At 35.6% G+C, this 25,669-nt stretch overlaps 1 non-coding gene across 1 annotated transcript; it reads right to left on the bottom strand.

Annotated features, from left to right (window-relative positions):
* Positions 1–7,612: 7,612 nt before the first annotated feature.
* On the bottom strand, positions 7,613–7,719 carry LOC128281806 (small nucleolar RNA R71). Its single transcript, XR_008272078.1, has one exon. It is a non-coding gene; the product is annotated as a small nucleolar RNA R71 (small nucleolar RNA).
* Positions 7,720–25,669: the final 17,950 nt, after the last annotated feature.

The following is a 25,669-nucleotide window of genomic DNA, read 5'->3' as shown; positions in this document are numbered from 1 at the left end:
TCTAATTAAATACCATCAATCCATTTTATACACCATATAAATTATATTTATTTTATAAATTTTGTAGTAAAAAGAAAGTAGGGTTTAGAGTGAAGAAATGATATTAAACAAAAATATCCGGTTGGTATGAGACAGGAAAGAAAAGAATAAATAAATAAATAAATAAATAAATATGTATATTAAAATGATATAGTTTTATTTTGCAATTTTTCATGGAGTTAGATTCTAAAAATAATTAAATTATGAATTTGGTAGCAGGTTGCATGACCAAATAATCCGCATCTTCTACTTGGTAATGAGCTAAAACTGTTAGGTGAAAATGAAAATCTAATTCACAATTTTATATTTTCTTTGGGTACTTCATAATTCTTTTTACGAACGTGATAATTAGTATTATGTAATTTTTTAATAGTTATCTTAAATTAAGATAATATTATTTTGTTAATGAGGCCTTAAGTATTATACATATATACTGTTTATTTTGAAGTTTATAGTTGTTTTTTTAATAATGATATTTTCAAAATTTAAACATTTGTTCTATCTTAGATGAGGTCTTAAGCTTAATGATAATACGTGAGGAGGAATCATAACCCAAATAAATATTGTTTAAATTTAATTTGATTTAGGTGTTGATAGAAAAAGAATAATAGGTGTAGATGGATATATGCATAACACTTTTGAAGATGAAGTATAAAATTAAAAATTCAACCATTGACCAAACTAGAAATTGCAATGATTACCATGAATTTTGTAGCACTAAATGAGATCAGTAACTTTTACTTTTCTTCTTGATTTGATACAATAATGAAAATTGTTTTGTTGTGGGATTTTTTACCCATTCCTTATATTCCTTCTCTTTTCTTTTTCCCACTTTATTCCAAAAGGAAAAAGAACTTTATATAATAACACTGTAGACCCTAAATCACCACTTTATAGCGAATCACATTTTGTATAAAAGATGAATTATGATGCACATTAAAATGTCCCAATTACTTAAGCTTCATTTGGTGTTCTAACACAGTAATTTCAAACAAAGTAGGACCATACAATCATACTTTAGCGAGAAAGATGGAAGTATAATTACTATGCGATGGGCAAGAAAGTTCTCAACGCATTTTTTCCTTCTTTTCTTTTATAACATGCTTGAAGAATTTATTAAATAATATTTTTTATTGGAAGTTATGAAAATATCTTTTAATAATTAAGTTAAGTTATATTATTTGAAGATATTTTAATATTTTTAATCTTTAAAAATTTAATAAAATTTTGGATGAAATTAAATCTGAACTTATGCTATTTACATCAATAAAATATTAATTTTATTACTAAACTAAAGTTTTATTTTGATATAATATATATATTTTAATTATATTATGCATACTTTATTACCTCTATAAGTTGTATATATTGATTTATTAGTTTCAAACTATACATTTCGTTATTAATTATATGTAATTTTAAAACATACAATTGTGTTTTAAATACATGGTTTTCATACACATACACATCGATTTGATTTCTAGTTATAGTTATGCATTTATATAATCTTTTATAAATCGATGATTAATATTATATAATTTTCATAATTTTTATTGCTTTTATATTACATTTATTATTAATTATTAATTGATACATTGATGATAGTTTTAACCTTTTAAATTCAAATATCCTATTAGCATTATGAATAAAAATCATTTTAGTAATTTTTTATCTTTTACTCATTCTAACTTGTATTATTTGTCCAATCACCCTAAAATAAGTAGAAAAGTTATCGTTTGTTAACTTTAATGACATGACATCCACATGTATGTAATATTAGCAATTAATTATTTTTAAAATTTAAAAATTTTATATTTTTAAAATTTAAAAATAATTAATTGCTAATGTAGCAATCCGTATATACTATGTTAACAAAGTTAACAAACATTAAATTTTCCATCTATTATAGGGTGATTTAACAAACAATGTAAGTTCGGAAGTTAAAAAAGGCGAAAAATTAAATTAATGGCTAAAATAATTTTTTTTTTAAAATTAGAGGGCTAAATAAGTTTTATGCCTATCTTGTTTGTAGAGTTAAAAACTTTAGAATAAGTGTACTAGATAATTATCCTTATATGCCTCCTATGTATATCTATATTATATATTAAACTCGTAATTAAATTAGTGTCACGAATTATCTCAATACCAACTAAGTTAAGTTATGATTTTACAAAATAAATTATATAATTTTAAGAATGTTTTTATGTTTTGATATCTTTTATATATAAAGAAAAATTACACTGGAATATAGCCTTATAACTTTTTTAACATTTTTAGTTTGTGATTTTAAGTAAAGATCCACTTTATGAACTTCGAACTACAGCCATAGGGAGTTGTGAACACATTGATTAGCACCACGTGGATGTGGCTGTGTTCTAGTTCAGCTCCGCTCCGCTCCGCTGTCAAACCAATGCCAGCAATAACTTTATTTTTCCATTTATTACTTTTAAAATAAAATATTATTAATCACTATTTTCCAGAAAAAAATTTAAACCACGTGCGAAGGAGGTTTTCTTTAATGCAGTAGAAAGTTAGGTCTTTCATTGTTACTCCCAATAACGTTTTCCCTTTCTACAGTATTATGGGTTATTTTTAAAAAAAAGTAAATACGTAGTAATATTTTAAGTTAAATGTAAATGCTGAGATATATTAAATGTTTGCATGCACTGACTTAGCAAAGAAGGATGTAAAAGGGCAAGGGAAATGTTGAGTGTCACAGGCAGGTGACATAGACAAAAGCCAATCCCACCGACACCCTATAGTTGCCACGTTTCATCGCGCGGTTCATAATTCATAATGATGTTGATATGCCATTTGAGGTAAAACTACCACAAAACCCATTCTACTATAATCTATATTACATTTTAGTCCCTTTACTAAAAAAATTGCTAAATTAATCCGTATACATTAGTTGAGGGAGCAAAATAATTCTTCCGTTTAAATTTGATGTTTATATATAAGATATAATCAGGGGCAAAGGCAAAAAAACTTTTTAGAGAGGCCGAAATTAAATTTTAGTTTTTATTATAGTAAAAATGTAATTTTACTATTTGAATAACATATATATTTATAATTTTTAAAGGATTAAATCAAACTTGTTATTTTTAGATGGGCTAAAGTGTAATTTTACCTTTACTAATTTAAAATTTTAAAAATTTTAAAGGGCCTAAATGAAAAATTTTCTATTTTAGGGGGTCATGCTAACCCCTTGGCTATGCCCCTGGATATAATAATAGATTTAACACTTAACCTTTACATATTTATTCAATTTGACCCTTAATCTTTTATTGAAAGTAAATTAGAAAATTTTGAAACTAATAAAGCTAAAGGGTCAAAAATACCATAATCCATGTACACCACACACACAAAAAAAAAAAAAAGCTCTTTTAAAATTTAAAAATCATAAAAGTATAAACAAATTTTTAAATTTTGTATTAAACAATAACATTACCAAACCGTTAAAATCTAATCGTTATAAGATTTTAAAAAATTGACCCTAATATTTTTGGACCTCTATTGTTATTTTTAATAAAAATATAAATTTTAAATTTTATAACCTTTATTTTATAAATTTTGTTCATAATTTTTATAATTTTTTTATTAATCTTTAAAATTTAAAAGGCTTAATTGATTTTTTTTTAAAATTGTTGCTAAGGCTTTTTGATCCTTTAGCTTTATTAGTTTCGAAAAATTTTAATTTACTTCTAATAAAAGAGTGGGGATCAAATTGAATAATGTGTTAAGGTTCAAGGCTAAATTTATTATTATACCTTGCATATAAACACCAAAACAAACCTTTAACGATGCAATTTTAATAGATAAGTTATTTTGCTCACTCACCTAACGTACATGAACTAATTTGTCCATTTTTCGATAGAGAGACTAAAATGTAATCCAAGATATAATAGGGAGTTTTGTGGTACTTTTACCACTATTTGAAAGTCTAAATTATATTATTAGTCTTGTACAACATGCGAGAGTTTCACATTTAATTATTCTACTATGATTTAGTCAATTTTAGTCTTTATATTTATTTTATTTTGAAATTTCAATATTGATCTAAATCGTAGCGGTTAAATCTATGAAGTCAAATTTTGCTATTAGTCTCGTATTATGCAAGAATTGTAGATTTAGACACATTCTTCAATTTGATCACCTTTAGTTATTATACTTTTTGAATTTTGAAAAGGTAAACTATAAAATTAGTCACACAACTATTAGCATGTTTCTATTTTGATCACTCAACTATGAAAATTTTTAATTTAGTCACAAATATATAAAATTACATAAAAATTTAAAATATAAAAGAAATTATAAATTATAAAAATATATGTAGCTAAAAAGATAAAAATTACAAAAATAAAAAAATCTAAAACATGTTAGAAAAGTCGAAGACCCAAAAAATTTACATATTTTTCTAAATAAATTGCAACAAAAATTAGATGAAGATAAATTTTACAATAAAATTTATGCTTAGAGATGGGTACATATTATTACATGATTCTTCTAGTTGCCAAGAATGCAAAAGATGATGATTTGAAAAAAAAAAGGCTTGTAGGAAGCTTTTTCATAATTCTTTTTATTTGTTAATTATTTGTTAGGTTTTATATGAAAAATTAGGTTCATTTGTTGAGAGTACTATTAACACAATTGAAACGCTCCAAAGTTCCTTTTTAAAATTGTTAAATCCTGTTAAGTAAATTAATTTGGTTAAGTGGATATGTGTTTTGTTTATATGCTTGAGGTCTTGTGTTCAAATCCCTACCTTTGAATTTTTATTATTTTTATTCCAACTCCTAACTTTAACTATATAACGTATTATTATTCTTGCTCAACTATTAACAAGAATGAGTTTATTGGTTCAGTGATAAAGCTTCAGCTTACCCAAAGATCCCATAATTGAATCTCGTGTGTGCAAAGCGAAATTATTTTTGCTTTGTCTTTGTCTATGCTGCCCATATGGTCAAAATTTGAGTAGTTGATATGGATAACAAACAAATTTAATGGATAGTTTCTTTTTCATTTGTTATTTCCATATTTGAACGTTATCAATTTGTTGTTCTACTATTTCTCGATCTAGATCATTTTTCGTTTTTCCTTCTATTCTACCATTAATTTGATCTTTACCAACGTTCTCTTATGTTTCGTTGCGAGCTACGCATTGTAAGGGAACTAGTTTGATCAACGTACCTTTTTTTGTGATATATGGGTTAATCGCTCAGTTCATGAGGATAATGTTTTCGATTCTGTGTAGTGGTGGATATCTTATCGTTCTCATGTGATTTGTTCGGTGTGAATCATGAGGTATGTACTTCTCCGTCGAATTAAGTATGCTGGGAAAAAAAACTATGCTTTAAAAGGTAAGTATTCGAACGCCTAAAAAGGGCTGGTTTTAATGTTAAGGGCAAATGTTTTATGCTTGTAGCCAAAATAATGATTGGATTTTAGTGTGTTTTTATGATTGGTTCGTTTTGGATGTTGATTTTGGGGATTGAAAGTATGTCATAACATCATTTTCCAATTTCGATAAAGTGTGTAATTTTATTTTTGAAAATTTAGTGAACAACGCAAAGCCAAAAACCATATTGTCAACATCACAAGGTGATAAACCATAAAAGTAACATGTTTTAATCCCATGCTTAGCATGTTTTTGGATGATTTATTATGTAATTTAGTAAATTTGATGCTCCTAATCCTTTAATTTTATGTTTCTATACTTAAGAGAGCATAGGGGAGCAAAAGAAGCAGAAAACGGGCCAAAATCGAACAAAACAAGCTACTTTCAAGATCCACACGGCCTGGCTATTCCCACATGGGCTGGCCACACTCCTATGTACAGCTCGTGTCGATTTCGAACCCTATTTCCCAGATACCTAAAAAAAACCAATTTTTAGGGTTTCTGAGCATTCTAACGTTTATAAATACACACTAGAAGAGGACCTAAGAGAGCATGTAGAGAAGAAAGAGAAATTACTCGGAGAACGCAATCGGAATCAACTCAAAAGCATGATCTCCTTCAAGATTGAAAATCTCCAGTCAACTTATTTAGAAGTTTTTGGGTTCTTTATGTTTTGTTGTTTTCCTAATTTTGAGATGTTTTCCCCCAAAAGTATGAACTAAACCCTCTAGATATCTAAGGAAGATGAAACCTATGATGGATCTTGTTATTTAATTTTCTGAATTACATGATAGATACTTGATTTCTTGATCTCAATTATGTGTACTTATTCCATGTTTTAATGTTTTCAGGATATTAATTCATGATTGATATGCTTAATTCAGTGGAGCAAGTCCTTGTTTAAGAGTGGATCTGGCATAATTGAGTGGAGTTACATGTAATTCTAGAAATAGACGACATAAATCTACCGAATTAGAGTCAAATCTAATAAGGGAATCCATAGATCGAGTTAATGCGACAATAGGGGTTTTAATTAGAAAGAGATTTCAATTAATCAACCTAGAGTCAGTTATTTTTACTCTCAAAAGAGATATTAATATAAATTAGGGATTTCTACGGATTAAGGCAAGTGAATAAATCGTTTAATTCAGATTCAAAATAATAAGTGAACTCTAGGTGGATTATTTCCTGGATATTGTCTCTCATATGAGTTTATTCGATTATTTTCTTACTTTATTCTGTATCAAGTTCTTAGTAATTAGTTTAATTTTAGATTAAAAACAACCCTTCAATTTATAGGCTAGATAATAAAAAGATAGTAATTACCAATACTTTTAGTCCTCGTGGATACGATATTCCCGACTCACCAGCTATACTATTATTCGATAGGTGCGCTTGCCTTTGTCGTGATTTTAGTTAGTTAAGTGAATCATCATCAAGCCTTCGGCGCCGTTGCCAAGGACTAAAATATTAGTAACACTTAATTTTTATTACTTTAGCCATTTTTATTTTTATTGTATTTTATTTTTTTCTTATTTTCTAATTTTTCTTTTATTTGCTTCTGGCAGGTTCCTTTAGTTTTTTGCTTCTGGCAGGTTTATTTAGTTTATAACTAGAAGAAACTCGTCGGAACCACCTTTGTTTTACAGCAAAATTGAAAGTACAGCTTGCAAAAATTATAGAGAAGTAAGGCAAAGCCGAAAAAGTACAATAGAAGGGTAAGAGAAAGTTATTAATACTGAGGAGGTGGCAGAAAATTAGAATAATCAGCTACTTACTGCGAATCCTGCAAATGCAAACCCTGCTCCTCGTACTATGTACGATTATGCCAAGCCTAATTTAACTGAGGCTGAATCGAGTATTGTTAGACCTGCTATTGCTGCAAATAATTTTGAACTGAAACCTAACACTTTTTAAATGATTCAATAGTTTGTTCAGTTTGATAGTTTGTAGGATGAAGATCCAAATACTCATTTGGCTAATTTCCTAGAATTCTGCGACACTTTTAAGATAAATGGCGTTTCTAATGATGCTATTCACCCTTGGTTGTTTTCTTTCTTGTTGAGGAATAAGGCTAAACAGTGGTTGAACTCCCTACCACAATGTTCTATCACTACATGGGAGTAAATGACCGAGAAATTTTTGTTAAAGTACTTTCCACCGACTAAGACAACTAAGCTAAGGAATGATATCTCTTCCTTTGTACAAATGGATTTCGAGACCCTTTATGATGCATGGGAGAGGTATAAGGATTTATTGAGAAGGTGCCCTCACCATAGGTTACCTCTATGGTTACAGGTTCAAAATTTTTACAACAGTTTGAACCCCTTAACTAGGCAATTGATCGATGTAGCCGTCAGTGGGACTTTAAATAACAAAACACCTGAAGCAGCTTATGAGTTTATAGATGAAATGTCACTGAATAATTATCAGTGGCAAGTTGTAACGCCCCAATTTTTTTTTTAATTTCGGCGTTTGTGAATTTTGACACAACTGTGTATCTACTTCAGTGGTTAAGTGTTCTAGGTGTGTGTGAGAGGTTCTAAGTTCGAGCTATGTTTTGGGAAAAAAATTGTTTTTCTTCTAAATCAAGCCTTAACCTGGCCTAAAGGGCTTAAGTTTAATAATTGGTAAATAGTTAACAAAATGGGCTTACTGGTCTGGTGGTTAAGTGGAGTGTTGGAGTGTTGGAGGTCCTGTGTTCGATTCTCTGCGTTGGTAAGGGATAGTATTATAGTATTATTTTTGTCTAGTTCTCGGCAAGAGTTGTGCTGTGGTTGGACTCTAAGTAGTGGGGTGCTGGATAAAGAAAAGTAAGGGGAGTTAGGATAGGGGGTTATCAGAATTATTCTGTCAGTTTTCTCTTTTTGCAAAACTCTGTTCTTTTCTCCCCCTCTCTTTGTCAAATTCCATCTTTCCCTCCCTCTCATTTTTGTGGTTTTATTCAAGTTCACCTCTTTTTTTATGCTGCGCGTAATCTTGATCGTTTGGTAAGTTTGGTTTCCGGTTGATCTTAACGTTTTCTTTTGAATATTAGTTAAAGAAGGGTTGACTGGTTTATAGGTGTTAATCGAAGGGCTGATTATCATTCATTAGCGTTCTAAGGGCATGGAATTCCCGTTCTTTGATAGAAGGTAATGTCTTTTTTTCACTTGAGAGATGAATATTCCGTTTTGGGTTTAGTTTAGTCCATTTGATTAAATGATAAACTGAGTGAAATTGGTCAATTATAGGTTCTGGAGTGCTCGGGGACTGGTTTAGCATCAATTGAAACCAGGTGTGTACTCGATTGCATAGAAAATAAGGTTTCGATGAAAGCTGAAAACATTACAATTGACACCAAATGGGCGTGTGGTTGCCTGTGTGGTAGGCTGTGTGTCATAACACGGGTATGTAATTGACAAGGCCAGGCCGTGCGCATTAGACATGGCTGTGTAATAGCCAGGTAGGCTGTGTGCGACACATGAGCTCGATTGATTTAGGTCGTGTGGGCCCACATGGGTAAGCCACACGGGTATGTGGGATTCTGGGCTAGGTCGTGTGATTCAAGACCAATTCAGGCCGTGTGAGCCCACACGGGCAGACAACATGGGTGTGTGAGCCCATTTTTACTGATTTGTTGCCAAGGTTGCACTGGTCGCCTAAGACGACTATGAACCTACAGTAGGGTCAGTAAGCTTACCTAGACCCCTAATTGAATGAAATGACTGTATGACTGATGTATATGTATATATGTTATCGAGCGTGATGATGTTTCACTGAACTAATATTCTATGTACTGTTACCATGTTAAAGCATGTCATAACTGTATATTGCATTGTATTGGGTTGGAGGTTGATATTGTTCTGAGGAAGTGTGCTGCAAGGCTTTGAGCCTAATTTACTGGCAGCACAGCTGCAAACTACTGTCTAGTGCCTCATTCGTACTACTTGGAGTATAATCACATGGAGTGTAGGGTTGGATAGAGATGGTGTGTAGAGGCTGGATGAGTAGGATTTCTGTAACTGCATATATGTTACTGCTACTGATACTGTGATGGGCTAAATCCCTACTGCATGACTATTTTTGTACTGAGATGGGTTAAGGCCCAAACTGGACTAATACTGATACTGAAAAGAGCTTAAGCCTAGGCTGTGATTATCTGGTTGCTGTCTATTCATTTGCATGTAGATTACACATTGAGTTTAGGTAAACTCACTCCTTCTATTTAATCTATACAGGTAATCCCTAAATATAGGTAGGTCGATCCAGCGGAGGACTTAGTGGTGGCCGCATTACTTCTTTTACACTGTTTATTGGCTATTCATAATTTTACTTTTATTTGGGGGTATTTTGCTGTAATTATGGCCTTTACAGATTTTGGATTAAATTTAGATTTATACAGTTTTATGACTTAAATGTGGTAGTGATATGTAAAACTCGGGTTTTCAAATGAAATAGATGTTTTATCAAAACACCACGAGCACGCAAACTGTTTAAAAGCTTCCGCAATGACAAATATTTTGGAAATTGAATACCAATTTGCAAATGGTTAATATTTTGAAAACAAATGACATGATTTGAAATTAACATAAGATAATGAAAAAAGGTTAAATAGAAAAGCGGATTTCGCAACGACATACTTTTCGAAAAGCACTACTATATGACATCGTCAGATTTGACCATAACGTCTAGGCCGAGTTTAGGGTGTTACATTTAATGGTATCAGAGCCAGGTTTCAAAACTCTACTGTGGATATGGGTTTTTAAGACGTGATTTTTTGAGAACTGATTTTTAAATGTTGTTACTGGAAGTGTGGTACACCAAGTCTCCGACGTTGATCTGGTAAGTTTTTCTGAACCTGTGAATTATTCTGAAATTGTTTTTAATAGTATATCCTGATACTGCTATAAGTAATATATACTGAGACTACTATAGATAGACTGTACTGAAAACACCAAAATAGGGTATACCGAGACTGTAGTAAAACTGACAGACATTGATTGACACTGCGATGTGCGAAATAAACTTTACACTTCTAATACTATTTTCATAAAATATCTATTAATAAATATTGGAACTGTAAACTGATGCATAAAACTGTTAATACAAATAAAACACAATTAGATAATGAGTACCAGAGGTACTCGTGGATGGGGTACAAGAGGCCATGGTAGAGGCCGTAAGGGCACTCAAGCTGGGTCTTCGTGATCTGGTAATCTACCTAATTTGGATACTAGTGAGACACTGACTTCATCTGTAACTGAGATTGAGTCTCATGATCGAGTGGCTGGAGACGACGCTCTGTCCCAGGCTATGTTGAGGATTTTAAAGAGGGTCGTTGGGCCTAATTTTAGAGCGGAGGCTGTGGGTCAGTTACGGAACGACTTCGATCTAATGGGGCTGAGCTTTTCAGGGGTATTACAAGAGTTTCCCTTAATGTGGCTAAGTACTGGATAGAGGCCATAAAGAGGATTATGGACGACCTGGACTGCACTCCTGATTAGAAATTAAAGGGTGCTGTATCACTGTTACGTGATGAGGCATATCAGTGGTGGCTTACTGTTAAGGAGGGCATTCAGCCTGATCGACTGACCTGGGAGTTCTTTAAGACCGCTTTCTAGGGAAAGTATATGGGGGCCAGTTATGTGGATGCTCGTAGGAGAGAGTTCCTGAATTTGAATCAGAGGGATAGATTGGTGGTCGAGTATGAGGTTGAATTTCTAAGATTGAGCCGCTATGCGTGAGGTATGGTGGCGACTGAGTATGAACAATGTGTTCGCTTCGATGATGGCCTCAGGGATAATCTGAGGGTTCTGATAGCTCTGCAGAGGAAGCGATACTTTACTGTAATGGTTGATAATGTGAAGATCACCAAAGAAGTGAAGCACGCTGAGCACCAGAATCGAGAGAGGTAGGAGTAAGAGAGATTCAGAGCCTTCGAGTTTTGTTCAGAGGCATAAGAAAAAGGCCAGAGTTGGTGGGCCAATCAGAGTTGGGGCTCTTATTGCTGCTACTGGACAGCCGCCGTGTATTGATTATGGTATACACCATCAGGGCAAGTGTTGGAAAAGACCTAGGGCTTGTTTGAGGTGCGGTTCATTAGAGCACTGTATTAGAGAGTGTCCGCAGAGGTCTAATCAGATGCAAACTCCGGGTACTTGCAATGCACCATCATTGATAGCGATTCGGCTGACTCTAGAGAGGTCGTGGACAGTCGAGGTGGTAATGGGTTGGGCCGTGGTCGAGAAAGCACGAGACGAGGTCTTTGGTCGATCGAGGCGAGGAAAACGGCTCTAGTTTATACTGCACATTGGCAAGAGGATGGAGATGCTTCGGACGTTATCACAGGCACGTTCTTTATTTATAATGTACCTTATACTGCACTGATAGACATAAGATCCACTCACTCCTATATAGCCTGTACTGTATCCGAGAACTTGGGTATCGTGGTTGAGAGCACTGCAAGTAAGGTGACTGTATTGAGTTTGCTGAGATAGTCGGTAAGGGTAAATAAGTTGTTTAGAGATGTTCCTTTAGAGGTTCAAGGGGCTATTTTTCTGGCTGATCTGATGTAACTGTCTTTCAGAGAATTTGATCTGATACTGGGGATGGATTAGTTGGTTAAACACCGAGTGAGCTTAGATTGTGCCATAAAAAGTATTATACCGAGAACTGAGGAGAAAAGTAAGGTAGTCGTAGTTGGGGAATGTCGGAATTACTTATGGAATGTGATTTCTGCATTGAGGGTCAAAAAGTTAGTTTTTAAGGAATGTGAAGTGTATCTGGCCTACATCAGTGTTTCAGATTTTAGGGATTCTTCGATTAAGGATATCAGGACAGCTAAGGACTTTCTGGACATTTTTCCTGAAGAGCTATCAAGGTTACCTCCGAATCGTGAAGTAGAGTTTGAGATTGAACTCCTTCTTGGTACAGCTTTAGTGTCCACAGCTCCCTATAAGATGGCACTGAAAGAGCTTGTGGAGTTTAAGGCTCAGATTCAAGAGTTACTGGATTGAGAGTTCATCTGCCCTAGTGTGTCTCCGTGGGGAGCACCCGTTCTGTTCGTGAAAAAGAAGGATGGCTCTATGCGTATGTGTATTGACTATCGACAATTGAACAAGTTGACAATAAAGAATAAGTACCCCCTACCGAGGATAGATGCTCTGTTCGACTAGTTTCGAGGAGCTTCAATTTTCTCCAAGATTGACCTCCGGTCTGGGTATCATCAGTTGAGGGTTAAGAAGGCTGATGTGTTTAAGATGGCATTTAGGATTCGGTATGGATACTACGAGTTTCTAGTGATGCCATTTTGACTAACGAATGCATCAACAGCTTTTATGGATCTGATGAACCGAGTGTTCCAGCCCTATCTAGATCAGTTCGTGATGGTATTTATTGATGACATACTGGTATGTTCGAAAACTGAGGATGAACATGAGGAACATCTCAGAGTGGTTCTACAAGTTCTACGAGAGAAATAACTATACGTCAAGTTCAGTAAATGTGAGTTCTGGTTACGTGAGGTGGCGTTTATGGGCAATGTGGTTTCTGCTGAGGGGATTAGAGTTGATCCTCGAAAGATTGAGGCTGTTTTGGATTGAGCCTAAGACTGTATCTGAGATTCATAATTTTCTGGGATTGGCAGGATACTATCGATGTTTTGTTAGAAGGGATTTCACTGATTGTGGCACCTTTGACTAAGCTGCTACGTAAGAGTGTGCTGTTTAATTAGACTAATGCGCAGCAAGAGAGCTTTGAGAAGCTCAAAACTGTATTGACTGAGGCCCTTGTTTTGATAGAGCCAGAGTTTGGGAAAGAGTTTACTGTCTACAATGATGCATTACATGTCGGTTTGGGATGTGTGTTGATGCAAGAAGGTAAGGTGTTAGCGTATGCGTCTCGTCAGCTTAAGGCTCATGAGGCGAATTATCCGATACATGACCTAGAGTTGGCCGAAGTGGTGTTCGCATTGAAAATATAGAGGCATCACCTATATGGTGAAAAGTGTATCATCTACACGGATCACAAGAGCCTCAAGTATCTCCTCATTCAAAAGGAGCTAAATCTTAGGCAGCATAGATGGATTGAACTGCTTAAGGATTACGATTGTACGATTGAAAATGTAACACCTTAAACCTGGCCTGGACGTTATGACAGAATCTGGCGATGTCACATTAAAGTGTTTTTTTTTTTATAAGTGTGATGTTTGATGAAAAACCCATTCTCTATTAACCTCCTTGTATGATCTTAAAGGCGTTCATTTAATTCAAAATGTGAGTTATTCATCAAAAAGTTAATCATATTAAAACGTTATTAGTATATTTGTATTTTAAAACATTATTTCTCGCGGAAGATCTTAAAACATGTTGCATATTCGTAGTGTTTTTGAAAAATAGTTATCTTTTTGAAAACCCGTGTCTTTTCCTACTGCTAGCAATTATAAATCAAAACAAATAAAAGCTCAAATTAAAGTAAAGATCCATAAAGGACTTATTACAATAAAATTACCCAAAATAAAATTACTTATACTTTAAAAATCAAATGTGAAAGTATGTGCAGTTGTGTGGCCACCTTTGAGTCCTTCGCAGCAACTGATCTACCTAAGACTTAGGATTACCTGCATAAATAAACAGATGGATGAGTTTATGAAAACTCAGTGTGTAACCCCATATCAAATAACCAAACAGTGAGCATATACAGTCTGGGCCTAAGCCCATTTCAGTAATGGTTCAGTTTCAGTTAGGGCTTTAGCCAATTACAATATCAGTATCAGTTTGGGCCTGAGCCCATCTTAGTAAAAGTAGTGGTACAGATATGCAATAAAGAAATCCTACCCAACCAGCCTCTACACTCCATCTCCGTCCAACCCTACACTCTATGTGGGGATATAATCAACTCACCCATCCCTATACTCCAAATAGTATCGGTTGCGGCACTAAACAGTATTTGCAGCAGAGTTGCCAGTACAGTACACTTCCTCCAATCATAATAAACCCCATCCCCATTCAACATATCATGCATCAAGTCAGTCATGTCATACTATCATACATGTATTCAATATGTTTAAAATGGCATGCTCAGATATACTCATACATCTCATAAGGGCATAACAGTATTTTATCAACTAAGGGGTCTAGGTACACTTATTGACTCAACAGTAGGTCCACAATCGTCTCGGGTGACCCGTGCAACCTTAACAGTCAAACAGTAAAAATGGGCACACGGCCCATATTGTGGGCCCACAGGGTCCACACAGCCTGGTTCGACCCGGAATGGCCCAAAATGACCTCGGCCCATAAAATCGCTCATGACCGGCCTCAACGATCAAATGCCCATGTTTAGTCACACGGACCACCACACGATGGAGCACACGCCCGTGTAGCATCATGATTTACTTATTTCGGCTTTTGTCAATTTCCACAGTTGAGATTGTATTTACACACCTTATTGCAAAATTGCGCAAATAGTTCAAAAGCGCTCCAAACCTAGATTCAAACATGACAGACCATCAGTCCCTTAATCAACAGGATTAAACAATCCCTTTTTATAACACTTATCCAAAAGGTTATTTATCACTTTGCTTGATCGATTGATTGTGGCTCACACACTTAACCCGTTTCAAGAGACTGACTACAAGCCCTTTAGAAATAACTTACAATACAACCGAAACTTGATAACCTAAACCATTATTGATCACAACAATAGTTTGCACCAATCGCATAACAACTTACCGAATGCGGCAAAATCAGAATAGGAGAAAGAAGCAATCGACCCACACTCTAAGCGAAAGCTGAAAGCACATGATACGATAGAGGCAAAGGCTACACCACCACACCCCTAGAAAAAATCAGCAACAAGGTAAAAGACTATTATGGCAGAAAGAGAGAGAAAAGATAATAACCGTGCACTCGAACCTGATTGATCAAAGAACAATTGCCAAAACTAAAAGGATAGAGATAGAGTATTCGACCAAAACAAAAGATAAAAGGAGAAAAGAATCAAGAGAGAGAAAAGAGAGAGAGTATTCGCCCAAAGCAAACTGATTGAGAGAACGACCATTAGAGGTGAGCCAATCGATTAGTAAGTGAAATCGAAAGAAGTGCAAATTCAGAATAAACAACAAAAACGAGAAGATACTCGAAAGAAATATTCAACCCCAAAAGAGAGAAAAACGATAAAATGAGAAGTAAGAGAAAAGAAAACAGAAGTAAAATTTCGGCACCAAAGGCAAAAAGATGAGCTATGACCAATTCTTAACCAAAATGAGTCTCCTAATTCGGTATGACCTCAAAACACTCCCCTCACTTGGCTCTTCAAAGGTATCCAACTACAGCCGAAATTCTCTGAGCAAAAGTTCAAATTCGACACTACTCTCCCACTAATTCAAAATCCCATATTTTCCTCCCCAAATCCCTCCATACCGTCCACTCCTCCCTGAACCACTTAATTCAAATTCCACCATAAATCTTCAGTAGTTCAGGTTGACTAGAACCTCCACATGGCCTTAGCAGCAAAATAAAACACTCCTATTACTCAAAGCAGGAGTCGAACCTCAGACCTTATGGAACAACAACACGCCACCTATCCCTCAGACCAGCAGGCCCTTTCTGACATGTTTTACCCCCATTTATTTAAAAGCTTACTGGCTAGAGACAAGGTTTATTCATATTAAAAACAAAACTTTTGCACAAGCCAAGGCTTGAACCCAAGACTTCTTAGACTCTTCCTAGGACACTTAACCACGAAAGTAGACATGCATTTGTGTAACACAAACATACGAGAATAAACTTAAGGATTTTTTTAGGGCATTACAGATTACCTGGTAAGGCCAATGTGGTGGCCGACGCGCAGAGTCGTAAGGTTATGACTAATTTGAGGGCGATGTTTGCTCACCTCAGTTTATTTAACGATGGAAGTCTGCTAGCTAAGCTTCAGGTTAAGCCTACATGGATTGAGTAGATTAAGGGTAAGCAGTTGAAAGATGAATCATTGGGTCTTCATTTCTAACAGGTTGAGAGTGGGCTTACTGAGGATTTTAGCCTGAATAGCGAAGGGGTAATCTATTTTCGAGGGAGAATCTGTATACCGAAAGACACTGAATTGAGGCAGTTGATACTGAGAGAGGTGAATAGTAGCCCTTATACTGTACATAATAGCCCCTATGCTATGCATCCTGGCGAAAATAAGATGTACCGAGACCTTCGTGAGTTATACTGGTGGCCAGGACTTAAATGAAAGGTTACCAATTTTGTGGGTAAATGTTTGACATGCCAGCAAGTTAAGGCTGAACATCAGTTACCTCCGGGTTTGTTGCAGCCAGTTAAGATTCCACTTTAGAAGTAGGAGAGAGTGACTATGGACTTCGTTAGTGGGTTGCCCCTCACACTCACTAAGAAGGATTTAGTGTGAATTATAGTAGATCGGTTGACCAAGTTCGCCTATTTCATACTGGTTCGTACTGACTACTCACTATAGAAGCTGGCTAAACTGTATGTGTCTGAGATATTGAGATTGCATAGGGTACCAGTTTCGATTATCTCTGATAGGGATCCTCGTTTCACATATCGGTTATGGAAAAAGCTATATGAGGCACTGGGTTTAAGGCTAGACTTCAGTACTGTGTTCTATCCTTAGACCGATAGTTAATTTGAGAGGGTGATTCAGATATTGGAGGATATGTTGAGAAGCTGTGTAATTGAATTTCGAGGTAGTTGGGAGGAGTATTTGCCGTTGGCAGAATTCGCTTACAATAACAGTTACCAGTCTAGTATACAGATGGCACTTTACGAGACACTTTATGGTCGTAAGTGTCGCACTCCTTTATGCTAGACTAAGTTGGGCGAGCGACGAGTTCTGGGTCTTGAACTAGTTTTTGATACTGAGGATAAAGTTAAGTTGATTTGAGACCAGTTGAAAGCAACATCCGATAGAAAAAAGTCTTATGCGGACTTGAAGCGACGTGAGATCGAGTATTCTGTGGGAGACTCCGTTTTTCTTAAGGTCTTGCCATGGAAGAAGGTACTAAGATTTGGTCAAAAAGGCAAGTTGAGCCCTAGGTTTATTGGACCCTATCGCATACTGAAACGAGTGGGACCGGTTGCTTACCAGTTAGAGCTACCTCCAGAGTTAGATCGGATTCATGATGTTTTCCATGTCTCGATGTTGAGGAGCTACTGCTTTGATCCCACGTATATTGTTTTTGTGGAGGATATCGAGGTTAGGCCAGATCTAACCTTCGAAGAGGAACTGGTTCAAATCTTGGATCGCGACGTAAAGGTTATGAGGAGGAAAGTTATTCTATTAGTGAAGGTGCTGTGGCGGAACCATAGCACTGAGAAGGCCACGTGGAAGCCGGAGGATGCGATGCGTCAGTAGTATCCTCACCTATTCTGATCAGGTAAAGTTTGAGGACGAAATTTTCTTTTAGGGGGTAGAGTTGTAACGGCCCAATTTTTTTTTTAAATTTGGCATTTGTGAATTTTGACACAATTGTGTATTTACTTCAGTGGTTAAGTGTTTTGAGTGTTTGTGAGAGGTTCTAAGTTCAAGCCATGTTTTGGGAAAAATTTGTTTCTTCTAAATCAAGTCTTAACCTGGTCTAAAGGGCTTAAGTTTAATAATTGGTAAATTGTTAACAAGATGAGCCTACTAGTCTGGTGGTTAAGTAGAGTGTTGGAATGTTGGAGGTCTTGTGTTCGATTCTCTGCGTTGGTAAGGGATAGTATTATTTTTGTCTAGTTCTCGGCAAGAGTTGTGCTGTGGTTGGACTCTAAGTAGTGGGGTGTTGGATGGAGAAAAGTAAGGGGAGTTAAGATAGGGGGTTATCAGAATTGTTCTGTCAATTTTCTCTTTTTGTAAAACTCTATTCTTTTCTCCCCCTCTCTTTGCCTAAATTCCGTCTCTCCCTCCTTTTCATTTTTGTGGTTTTATTCAAGTTCACCTCTTTTTTTGTGCTGCGCCTAATCCTGGTCGTTCGGTAAGTTTGGTTTTCGATTGATCTTAAAAGTTTCTTCTAAATATTGGTTAAAGAGGGGTTGACTGGTTTGTAGGTGTTAATTGAAGGGCTGATTATCGTTCATTGGCGTTCTAAGGTCGTGGAATTCTCGTTCTTTAATAGAAGGTAATTTTTTTTTTTGCTTGAGAAATGAATATTTTGTTTCGAGTTTAGTTTAGTATGTTTGATTAAATGATAAACTAAGTGATATTGGTTAATTATAGGTTCTAGAGTGCCCAGGGACCGGTTTAGCATCAATTTAAACCAGGTGTGTACTCGATTGCATAGAAAACAAGGTTTTAGTGAAAGCAAAAAACCTTACTGTCGATGCCAAACGAGCGTGTGGTTGCCCGTGTGGTAGGCCGTGTGCCTTAACACAGGCATGTGATCGAAGAAGCCAAGCCGTGCACATCAGACACGACTATGTAATGGCTAGGTAGGCCGTGTGCGACACAGGGCTCGACTAATTTGGGTCGTATGGGCCACACGGGCTTGTGGGCTCATACAGGTAAGCCACACGAGCATGTGGGACCATACGTGCAGACAACATAAGTGTGTGAGCCCATTTTCACTGATTTGTTGCCAAGGTTGCACGGGTCGTCTAAGACGACTGTGAACCTACGGTAGGGTCGGTAAGCTTACTTAGACCCCTAATTGAATGAAATGACTATATGATTGATGTATATGTATACATGTTATCGAGCGTGATGATTTTTCACTGAACTGATATTGTATGTACTGTTACCATGTTAAAGCATGTCATAACTGTATATTACATTGCATTGGGTTGGGGGTTAATATTGTTCATAGGAAGTGTACTGAAAGGCTTCGACCCTAATTTACTGGCAGCATAGCTGCAAATTACTATTTAGTGCAGCATTCGATATTACTTGGAGTGTAGGAATGAGTGGGTTGATTATATCCCCACATGGAGTGTAGGGTTGGACGGAGATGATGTGTAGAGGCTGGATGAGTAGGATTTCTGTGACTGCATATTTGATACTGCTACTGGTACTGTGATGGGCTAAATCCCTACTGCATGACTATTTTTGTACAGAGATGGGCTATGGCCCAAACTGGACTGATACTGATACTGAAAAGGGATTAAGCCTAGACTATGATTATTTGGTTACTGTCTCTTCATTTGTATGGGGATTACACACTGAGTTTACGTAAACTCACCCCTTCTATTTAATTTGTACAAGTAATCCTCAGATATAGACGGGTCGGTGCAGCAGAGGACTCAATGGTGGCCGCATGACTTCTTTTACATTGTTTATTGCCTATTTATAATTTTACTTTTATTTGGGGGTATTTTATTGTAATTATGGCCTTTACAGATTTTGGATTAAATTTGGATCTATATGATTTTATGACTTAAATCTGGTAGTGATAGGTAAAACTCGGATTTTCAAATGAAATAGATGTTTTATCAAAATACCACGAACACGCAAATTGTTTAAAAGCTTCTGAAATAAAAAAAAAACGTTTTGGAAATTGAATACCAATTTGAAAATGGTTAATGTTTTGAAAATGAACGACATGATTTGAAATTAAAATAAGATAATGAAAAAGGGTTAAATAGAAAAGGGGATTTTGTAACGACATACTTTTCGAAAAGTAGTACTATGTGACATCGTTAGATTCGGCCATAACATCTAGACCGAGTTTGAGGTGTTACACAAGTCATGAGAACAAAGTCGGTGAAAGCAGCAAGTGTTTTTAACGTTGATGTAGTCACCATATTGTCAAATCAGGTAGAACTTTTGAGTAAAAAGAGTGATAGTTTGTGTAGTTCTACGTAAGTACATCCATTGATGCAGTGTGATACAAATAGAGGAGTGATGAACAGTCTAGAATGTCTGTCCTACAACCCTAGCATAGAGAACGAACAAGTCAACTATATGTGTAATAATTCTAGACCTCAGAACAATCCCAATAGTAATATTTATAATGCAGGTTGGAGGAACCATCCCAATTTCTGATGGGGTGGTCAAGGAAATCAAAGAAAAAAACCCCCTCCAGGCTTCTAACAACAACCTTACTCATAAGAAAAGAAGTCGAATCTTAAGGAGATGTTGATGAAGTTTATTTCGGTGTCAGAAACTCATTTTCAAAACACTAAAACCACACTAAAAAATCAACAAGAGTCGATTCAATGGCTCAAGAATCAGAAAAGACAACTTGCAAAGATGATTTCAGAATGACCACAAGGTAGCTTGCCAAGCAATACCGAAACTAACCCAAGAGAACAGCTTCATACAATTACTGTTCGAGATGTAGAAGGGTTAACTGAATTTGAATCTGAACTGAGGCAAGACACTATGGTAAGCAATGGTAAGTTTGAGGTAAGTCACAATGAACAAAAATCAGTAAGTAAGGAGTATAAACCTCATGTGCCATATCCAGATGTGACAAGGAAAGACCACACAAATGAACAATTTGGTAAATTCCTTAAACTGTTGAAAAATCCAGGGAGTTTTACTATTCCTTGCTTAATTGGTAGTTTAAGTGTTAATAATGCTTTAGCTGATTTAGGGGCGAGTATAAATGTTATGCCCTATAAAATGTTTAAACAACTAGGTCTTAGGAAACCCAAACAAACTAGGATGAGCATTCAATTGGCAGATAGAACCATTAAAATTCCCAGGGGTATTGTTGAAAACGTGCTTGTTAAAATTGATTAAATTTATTTTCCCAGTCGATTTTGTTGTCTTAGACATGGATGAGGATAGTGATGTACCGTTAATTCTAGGGCGGCCCATTTTAGCAACTGCTAGAACAATTATTGATGTTGGTACAGGTGAACTCATTCTTCGTGTAGGAAATGAAACAGTAAAACTTCAAGCTCGTGATTCTATTAAGACATCTAGTGATCGAGATAATTTTATGAGTTCTGTTAATATGAATAACACAGTGGCTCAACATTCTTTGCAGGAAATCCCTCAGAAAAATGCGATAAAGCCATGATCTAGTCCATGACAAAACTAGAACAGCTCATGAAGAACGAAGGCTACAAATCGATGTAACTCATTCTAATCTCGTCACTTTTAAGGTAAATATTACTCGACTTATACCTTATTTGAATAAAAGAACTAACAGCGAGAAAGAAGAGTCTCGACTCTTCAAACCAATGTGACCGTGCTATACGAGGTAAGTTGAGCTTAGACTTTAAATATGCACTTTTTGGGAGGCAATCCGAGCGTTAACATTCCTAATTTACTAATTTTATCTCATGATATTTTAAAAATTAATTAATCTAAAAAAAATGGTTTTTAAAACCCACAAGGCCTGGACATACGGGCGTGTCCTAGGCCGTGTGGATCTTTTTGACTTAGTTTTAAATTTTGAAAAAAATCAACAGTAAGTTACACGGAAGGGTGACATGGCCGTGTGACCCACACGTCCAGGACACACAGGCGTGTCCTTGGTTGTGTGGGACCTGGGACTTAATTTTCCCAAAAATTGATAAAGATACGGGCTAAAACAGTTCACACGGGCGTGTGACATGGCCATGTGAAACCTGGAGCATAATGTTTCAAATTTAAAACAAGTCAAAAAGTTACACGGGCAAGGCACACGACCATGTGCGCGACACGGCCGTGCTACACGGACGTGTGGGAGGTTACACGGGTATGGGAGAAGCGAAGAAAATTGCACACGGCCATGCGACACGTCTGTGTGAACCACATGGCCTGGACACACGGGAGTGTCCAAGGCCGTGCAAAAATTGAGCAATTTCATTACTCGTACACGAGCTGAACAGGAGACCACACGGGCGTGCGACACGACCGTGTAGCCCAACATGGGTCTAAACATGATCGTGTCACCCCATAAAACCCTAACTTCTTTTATTTTATTTCTCTATTTTTTCTTCTTCCTCCTAAATCCCCAAGAACCCTAGCTGCCATCAACCCCAACCTTCCTCTACTCCGGCCACCATTCTCCGACCAACCACCACGTTAAACTCCCCTCTTCTCCTCCTTCCACTTCACCTTCGTTTCAACGCCCATCCCCAACCTCACTTACCTTTCTCTCTTTCTTTCTTTTTTCCCTTTCCTTCCCCTTCTTCCCCAAGATGCACGACCACTACACCTCTGTCTTACTTTCCTTCTTCCTAACCCCGTCGCACAACAACCACTACCACTACAAAGCCACCCTAACCGAATACTCCCCTCACACTCTCGTCGAGCTAGACCTAACTGCCCTTCTCTTCCTTCAACTCCCTCTTCCATCCTCTTTATTTCCCTTTCCCATGCTCTAATCAGCCTACACACATGAACCACCCCATCGCCGCGCCCTTAACTCTGGCCACCACCTTCTTCTCAGTTGGTTTTCCCCTTTTGGCCTTCTATGTTATTTATTTAATTAATTATTTATTTCTTATATATTATTATTACTATATTATTTTCTTTCCATATTATTTATTATTATTATTATTTATTAGCAGTTATTTACTATTTCTTTTATGAATATAGTTGCTACTTATTTTACTTTCTCTTTAGTAAATCATTTATTTGTATTACTACTGCTACTTTAGTTTTCATTTTTAGCCATTTTCCTGATGCATTCTTAGTTCTTATTTCAATGTCCTTGCTCACTGTTTTTGACTTTCTTAGACTGAGTGGTGTGTTCTCTGTTCATAGTATTAGGATTATTTATTTATTTCTACTTTTCATTACTCTTGCTTTTAGAATATTTTGATTCTTTATTTAAGAGAAATTTGCTATTTGGGACTATTTAGATTTGACATTCTTAGCCTTTGGTGATGCTTGATTTATTTATTTGTTGATAAATTCTTTTATTTTTTCAGGCACACCTTGACAAACACTCTTGGCAAATCTAAGGTTGTTGTCCCTGCTTTGAAAAAGCAGAAGGGTTCCGGTGGGACCTCCTCCTTGAGCGCTTCTGTTGAGGCATGTCACCCCTATCTTTGATTCTCGACGGGCCCTTAGGAGGATTTATATTAGCTCTTTCGAGCACAACCACTTGGTCCAGGTCACTGCATTGATTGGGCCGCATTGGAGCATGTCCGACTCGCTGATGATGTGCGTTCCATTATCACCACAACTTCATGGGATATATTCTTTGCCATCATCGAGCCCACCTAGATAGAGCTGACATTAGAGTTTTGCTCAATGTTTCTGGCACAGCAGATCATGATAGTTCATAACGAGCCAGGCACCATCATTTTCCGCCTTGGTGGTTTGGTGTGACAGATGAGTGTCTTAGAGTTTGGTGCTGCCATGAGACTCTATACGGAGGAATTTATGAGCACCGAGGACTTCCTTAGACTTCATCGGCATATCCACTACTCACCATCATGTTATTGGACAGACCTTACATCTAGCCAGACACCATATGATCCAAGTCGCTTGAAGGTGACTTCTCTCTCTCCGACCTTACGGTACATTGATGCTCTTTTAGCTCACAGGTCAGAAAGAGAGCACTAGAGTTGTTAGAACTTATGACGCTTACTTTCTATGGAGTATAACGCACGAGTATATATTTGATTTGGCGTACTTCATTGCTCTATCTTTTTGCCATCAGGTTGACAGCCACAGGAAGGGCCTCATCTGTCTAGGCCCTTACGAGACTCACCTCGCTTGACACTTCGCTCTCCTCGACACATTGGAGCAGTTCTCCACACTCACACTAGTCGTCCAGATGTCCCCTCAGGGCATATCGAGCATGATATACATCAGGATGATCGAGCGACATCGTGGAGTAGATCCTATTCTGTACAGATTGTTTCATTTTGACTCTCAAAATGAACTCGAGGACTTCACTGGTGATGTTTCTCCCTATCACGAGGACCCACCACAGCCTCCACCTTCGAGTCACTGACCTGTTCCTTCTGCTGCTAGCTTCCGAGAGGTATCTTTCGAGGAGCTCACTAGTTTTTGTCAGTACTGTATTCAGAGGTTCGACAGTATTGATGCGACATTGCAGCAAATTTGTCAGCATTTCCATATTTCTCCTTCAACGCCGACGACTCGCGATGCTGGTGCGTCTGATGATAAGGAATTTTGAGTCCATTTATTTTTATTTTTATTTTATTTTTATTTTCCTAGACTTTTTCGCTTTTCTATTTTGAACTATATTTGTAATCACCCAAAATTTACGGGCATAAAAAAAGTGCATTATCGGGCTTTCGTCTTAGTAAACTGAGTTCATAAATAATTATTAGAAATATTTATGAGTCTAATGGTGTATCTAATTAGGTTTTGATTAGGTGAAGTTAACTTAATTAAGAGTAATTAGAAAAAGGACTAAAGTGAATAAATGGTAAAAGTCTAATTATAGATCAAAATAAAATAAAGGGGACTAAATAGGCAATTATGCCCATTTTAATAGGTGAGGCGACATATGTTTAAAAGATCTAAGATTTTTACATGATATTTATTAGATTAATTATATTATTATTACTATTATTATTAAATAAATTAAAATAAGGACAAATGTATGACGATAAAATTGTACATGTGTAATATATGTATTTGTATACTTGTAATATAATTGTATATTTTCTTAAATTTTAAGTAAAAGATATTTTATATATTAAATTATTATATTAATAAAATATTATATTAAATTAAATTATTAGATTATAAAATAAATTAAATTGTAACAAATGTATGGTAATAAAAATATAAATACGTAAAAATCATCTTTGTACAATTGTAATTTAAATACATAATTTACTTAAAATTTAAGTATAAAGATATTTTATAATTATTAATTATTAATTAAATTAAATATAATATAAAGTAAATAAGATAAAAAGAAAGGAAACAAATAAAGAAAAGAAGAAACAGAAAAGCCATTTTAAAAAAAAGCAGGGAAAGGAGAAAAAGAAAAGAAAGAAAAATAAAGGGAAAAACTAGGATTTTAAGGTTTGAAGCTTTAATAGGTAAGTTAATTAAGCCATTTTCTTTTAATTTTGATGTTTTAGAAGCATTAGAACAAAGTTTTGTTGAATTTAAGTTGAAATTTTGGAAGTTCTTAGATTTTTGAAATTTTGGAAGTTCTTAGATTTTTGAACATGATTCATGTTGAACAAATTGTTGAATTAGGGGTTTAATTGAATAAATTTTTGGTTAGAATTGATTAAAGGATTAAATTATAAAAGAAGCTATTAGTTTTACATAGTAGGGACTAAATTGCAAGAATTTTGAAATTAGAGTTTTATGATGAAATTTAGATAGTTATGTCTAAGTTTGGTTGAAATTTGAGTAGAAATAAAGTATGAATTG

This window comes from Gossypium arboreum, chromosome 1 (genome assembly GCF_025698485.1).
Source record: "Gossypium arboreum isolate Shixiya-1 chromosome 1, ASM2569848v2, whole genome shotgun sequence".
Classification (NCBI taxonomy): domain Eukaryota; kingdom Viridiplantae; phylum Streptophyta; class Magnoliopsida; order Malvales; family Malvaceae; genus Gossypium; species Gossypium arboreum.
The sequence above is the reverse complement of the archived record's forward strand: the minus strand, read 5'-3'. Positions and strand labels throughout refer to the sequence as shown.